The sequence below is a fragment of the Asparagus officinalis genome, chromosome 3 (genome assembly GCF_001876935.1).
Source record: "Asparagus officinalis chromosome 3, Aspof.V1, whole genome shotgun sequence".
Lineage (NCBI taxonomy): Eukaryota > Viridiplantae > Streptophyta > Magnoliopsida > Asparagales > Asparagaceae > Asparagus > Asparagus officinalis.
In genome coordinates, this window is record NC_033796.1 from 16,647,026 (window position 1) to 16,653,642 (window position 6,617).

The window sequence follows — 6,617 nt, forward strand, 5'->3', positions numbered from 1 at the left end:
ACTCAAGTACATCACTGACTTGATCTCGGAGGAACAACGGGGAACTAGCCCCTATCCTCTTACGAGTTGTTACACATACAAGGAAGAACAAATCACCGCAAAACTAGATATTTTGAGAAGTTAGCAGCCCCTACTCAACCTCACCCCCACTACATCATCTATGTGATTATTAACATCAACAGTTTGGCACCTACCGTGGGGCCTTCTCTCTTTTCTGAACATGTCTGGTTCTGAGCATAATGATGATCATTCCATCCCTGGAGGACCACACCAGAGCTACGTTACTCAATCCTAGTTTGAAGAAATAGCTCAAAAGATCTCTCAATCCCTCTAACAGCAACTCGCTACCTTTACCAGCGAGCTCTTCAGTTGGTTTTCATAACCGCAACAAGCTACTTCTATCATTCCTCCTCCCTCAGGAGACCAGCGATCGGCGACTCGCTCCCCTTCAGAAGCTCAGCGTGTCAACCCCCTCGTACTCCTTACTCTACGCCAAGCAACAGAGAGATCGCGTCGAGTATGCAACCTCACCACAACGCCAGTCAACTCGCCCGGAGGATCCTCGTCGGCACCTCCTCCCTCACTCTGAAGCCACCTCCGAGAGCCTCGGCACTAGCTACCCTAAGGAGCATGCCATGTGTTATGGTGTTCCCATTCACTAGAAATATAATGTATAAGCAACGCACTGATGAGTGCATTTTAGTAATCAAGGCGTCAATCAACTTAGTGGCCTAAGCCCAACAAAGGCCTCGACCTCATCGATTCATCAAGTTGATATTCTTTCATGACAATACGAAAGGTGGGATCAGCCGACCCTATCATCGAAGATGACCCACTAAGAGCACTCGACTATTCACTTGGCGACTCACAGAGATGACTTGGCAAACATTCCTTGTTGACTAGATTGAGGAGTAAACTCTGCCTCAAGTCTCTTCCCCTGAGCACATGTCAACATCCCAGTCCACCTCGGACAAGCTTTATCTTGATAGCAGCCTGAAGGTTTTCATGACTTGTCAGCTGGCCACGTGCCTTCTGCCACGCCCTCAATCACTTTCTGTAATGACCGTGAAATTTTGATACTAGTTAAAATAATTTTTTAATATTTTAAAATATTTAATTATGATTTTTAAAAGAGTATTTGTATTTTTCTTAAATTTCTATAATTTTCTGTGATTTAAAGTCTAAGTTTTATATTTATTTAAATGATATTAAAATTTATAGATTAATTTTATGCAGTGAAAATTTATGAAATTTATCTTTTGCGTTATCGATGCTATTACATGTCATTTTGAATAATACGTTGTATTATTTTTATTATTACATATATTTTCGTATAATAAGTTGTATTATTAATTACGTGTTATTTGTATAATTTGATGTATTATTTCTACTCTTACAAATTATCTGTCGTATTGGTATAACTTGTACGTTTTACTGTGTGGATAATTATCCCATAATTATTTGATTTTAAATGTAAGTGAATATATTTTTATTATTAATTATTTTCGTTTAATTATATAATATGGGTATATTTTGACTATTTCGTATCAACTGTTGTATTAGCACAACATGTACGTTTTTGTTTGCAGATAATTATTCTGTAATTATTTTAATTTTTAAATACCCATAATTATTTTATTTTATTTAGTTTATCCCTAACCCTAACCCTAATTTTCCATATTATATATATATATTATATATATATAATATTATATTATATATATATATATATATATATATATATATATATATATATATATATATATATATATATATATATATATATTTGTTTCTTTTCTTTCTTCTCTCTCTCTCTCTGTTTTCAACCAGCGCCGCCCCACGTTTCTCTCTCCTCTCTCTCCTCCCGACATCAGATCCAAAACCGCCGCCGTGAGCCGTTGTCCCGTCGCCGTTGAGCCGCTTGCCAAACCCGACCGCACTGAACTCCCCGCCCGCCTTAAGCCGTCGCCAGCGCCCGCCGCCACGAACCCCACGCCGAGCTCCGCCTGAGCTCCAGCCAGACCCCGATAGCTGCGCCGTCCTTCGACACCCCAGCGGCCCACCGCCTTCGCCAGTGCCAGCGACCACCTCTTCCACCCCTGTTCGTCATCGCTGGGTTTGCCGCCACAAGCACCCTTCTCCCTGCTTGCTCCGCTCCCTCACCGCCTCGCGCTCCAGCCTGACGCGAGTCCTCTCCGACTACCGCCCACGCGCCACCTCAGTCGCCGCCCGACTCGCCTTTCCCTGCCCGCATCAGCACCGCCCACCGCAGTCCGCCGCCAGCTCTCAACTCCGACGAACATCCACGCCCTCATGCCGCCGCTCCACCTCGACGAACGCTCACCTCGCGGCCACGCCCAACCACCTCCAGATCCGACGCCGGCGACATGCTCTCCACCCGCGTCGTTCAGCCATTGAATTCCCCGACACCGTCGAGCCCATCACCACCATGCTCAGATCTGACCTCGCCTTGGCCGCCGCTCACCTTGGTCGATGTTCACCGTCGGACGCCACGTTTCACTCGCCGAGATCCACGCCGACCAGCGACGCCGACCCGAGTTCGACGCATCATTCCACCCGCTCTCAGATCAGACCCGTGCCGTCGACGTCGAATCATTCGACGAACCCCGAGGCAAGATCCCACTTCCCTTGATCTATATTTCCATTATTTATATCTGTTAATAATTGATTGCATAGAATAGACGGCGATATGTTATAACCTGCGTGAGATTGTTTGCTGAAGAATATTAATTATATCATGGTAATTTGATAAATAGTATTTTCAGAATAATTATAAGGAATTAAAAGAATTTAGTTCGGCAAAAAGAATCATTTTTAGATAATTATAATAATTTAAAAGAATTTATTTTGGAAAATAAATTAGTTTAGATTAATTGTTAAGCGAAATAATGTAAAATGAATTAACTTAGAAAAAGATTATTTTCTAAATTATGTAGATGATGTTTATGATTTATAATTCTTATTTTGATTATCTGATATGTTATGATATTATTGCACATGATTAGTTGCATTGATTGTTCCATGTTGTGATTGAGAATTATTAGGAGTTTATGACTATAATGACCTGTATGACACAGTTAGGATCTAGAATCTCGTGTGTAGTTGACCTGGAATTACGAGAATTGGGATGAGAAGTCTTAGTCCATGTGAGCGGTTGTGATGGTTGATGTATTTTCCGGGCTAGCGCTGGTGAAGTTTGTGTAGTCACCGGGGTGGGTCCGAGGAGTTGTGATATGTGATTGTTGATTATTTCCAGCCTCGCACCAACGATATTCCTGTGTAGCATTGGGGTGGGTCTGAGGTGTCGTGATATGTGATTGTTGATTATTTCCAGGCTCACACCAGTGAAATTCCTGTGTAGCACTGGGGTGGGTCTGAGGGGGCAGTGAACCGTTACGTGTGGATGATTTGTGAATAACCGGTTATTCGTGAATATGAGTTTTGACTATATGTGAGAGGTAGACCATTGATTTGTTATAGGATGGTTAGCTACATGACTTTGTTGTTTGATTGTTTATGGGTTCTCGTGAGATGTGAACCAGTTATATTTCTTTTCATACCTAGATTAGGTTTAATATTTAATTATCTACAATTTGAGACATATGGTATATACATGAGGGTTTCCTTGTTTGGATTATTTTGCTCGACGTACTACGTCTCGAGTTGTAGATTTTTAAGTATTAATTTCATCTAGTGTATGACCTTGTGACTTGGATGATTTCTGATCGCTAGCTGCATGATCTCGTTACCCGTTTGATTTATGGATTCTTATGATCATTATACTCTAGTGATGGATTGCATCTAGCTTGTTAGTATTCCAGCTGCATGTTTCTATTTATTATTATTGTTATTGCATTGATCATTCGACCGTTCCTATTCTCTGTGTGGGATCTTGCCGTGTGCTATACACGCTGACGTATACCTGTTTTCTCTGGTGTATGTCAGACTTAGAAGAAGAACAAGTTCAGCTTGGAGATGCGCCAGGAGCTAGACGATTCTCAGCAGGAGTGCCTAGCGGACAAAGCAGAAGAAGAAGTCGAAGCCTAGTCTTTTCTTTATTTATTAGTTGATGGTTCCAGTTACTTTTGTAGTTTGTATCTCTTCAGTATTCATTTGTTCATTTTGTATAAGGGTATGTTGGACCCATATTTTCATGTCTGGGATGAATATTCATTGTGATATGTATTATTTTATTCTGTGTTGTTCATTATATTCTTGCTGATTATGATCGGGGACATGTGACTTCGCATTGTACTTATTTCTAGACGCTTAGTGTATTAGGTTGAGGAGAAACATTTATTTTTATTTATTCTCCTTAATCTAATACGTCGTGGGCTTGTTTACGTTCTGATTCCTGGGTATTTTGGGAAGCAGGGCGTGACACTTTCCGAAAATACGGAGACACCCTCTCCTGTACCAAAGTGACTACCCCTCCAGTCACCAGCTGACACTTATAAAGCGAGGGATGACTCAGCCTGCCAGCATGTCTTCTGTCACGCTCGCAATCACTTCTCGAAAAATGCGGAGACACCATCTCCCGTATCGAAGTAACTTCCCCTCTAGTCGCCAGCCGACACCTGTAAAGCCATGGACGACTCGGCTCTTAGCTTGCACTTCACCATCGCCTCCCAATGCTTGGCTGGAAGTGACCTATTTATCCCCATCATGGCGATATATACAGGTAGACTCCTAACCTCAAAGGAGGACCTCTCTCGAGCTCTCTCTCGCTCTCTCAGAAAGAGAAAAAGAACACACACAAATTCTTCATATACACAGAGGATGTCACACAGACCCTCAGTAGCAGAATTTTGCCACCTCAAGAACCACCTCGGTTCCTGACATTCCCCTTCCCCACTCAAGTTTTACTAACTTGACCTTCGGAGGAACCACGGGGGAACCTATCCCCGCCCTCTCACGGGTTCTTCTTGTCTGTGTAGCGTGGATTTTAATCCCTAATTTAAGAACCATGCATAAAGTTGGATAAGGAGGTGACCCCTTCATCAATCTCCCCTATCTCGTCCGGGCGAGGACTCGGGAGGAACCAATCCCACCCCGGATCCTCACCTATCCTCTTCTGGATACGATAGACTGTTTGATCCTAGTCATTAATAATTTGGCGCCCACCATGGGCCATCCTCCCTTTTTTGAGAAGACATGCCAAATTCTGAACAAGGGTATAATTTTACTCACCCTGAAGAACAACACTGGAGTTGTACCGTCCAAAAAAAAATGAAGTCAGGAGTTGCATCATTCAAGCTAAGGAGGGTTAGTTTTGACTAAGAGGAATCAACACAGGAAAAATCTACCATGCGATCAACCCCTACTTGTCACTCGATCATGATAGTGATCTATCATGTGATTATTCGTTATCTAATCTTATTCGAATATTATATCTCCCTAAAACGGTCGAAGATAGCGGCCTATCATGTCATGTGCCTCTATTCTAATCACAGTCGTTCCCATGTCACTGAGCGACTTGATTATTTCAACATCATCATTCATGCAAATGACGATGTTTATTGATAGTGGCCTATCATGCGATGTGCCTCTATTCTAATCACAGTCGTTATACTCCTATGTCAGTGAACTACTTGATCATTTCAACATCGTCATTCATGCAAATAACGTTGTTTATTGATAGTGGGCTACCAAGCGATGTGCCTCTATTCTAATCACATTCGTTATACTCCTATGTCACTCATCGACTTGATCATTTCAATATCATCATTCATGCAAATGACATTGTTTATTGATAGTGGCCTACCATGTGTTGTGCCTCTATTCTAATCATAATCCTTATACTTCCATGTCACTGAATGATTCAATCATCTCCGCATCGTCATTCTTATAAATAACGTTGTTAAGAATAGTGGTTTACCAAACGATGTGCCCCTATCGACCCCTTTTGTAAGGACCATGAATTTTTAATACTAGTTAAAATAATTTTTTTGATATTTTAAAATATTCAATTATTATTTTTAAAAGAGTATTTGTATTTTTCTTGATTTTCTAGATTTTTTTATGATTTAAAGTCCAAGTTTTATATTTATTTAAATGATATTAATATTTATAAATTAATTTTGTGCGGTGAAAATTTTTGGAATTAATCTGTTGTGTTATCGGTACTATTACATATTATTTTAAATAATATGTTGTATTATTGTTACTATTACGTATTATTTCATGTATTATGTTGAATTATTAATTACATATTATTTGTATAATTTGTTATATTATTTATACTATTGCATATTATCGGTTGTATTAGTACAACCGGTACATTTTATTATATAGATAATTATCCCATAATTATTTGATTTTAAATATAAGAAATTATATTTTTTTATTAATTATTCTTGTTTAATTGTATAATTTCTTGTATTATTTCTACTATTGCATATTATTGATTGTAATACTACAACTGATATGTTTTGATATGTAGATAATTTTCATGTTATTATTTAAATTTTTTTGTATTTATTATTATTTTTAATTAATTTTCAAAATCCTAAAATTCTTTATATGCAAATGCTTATTTCATTATCTCTTCTCTCTCTCTCTCTCTCTCCTCTCTCTCTCTCTCTCTCCTCTCTCTC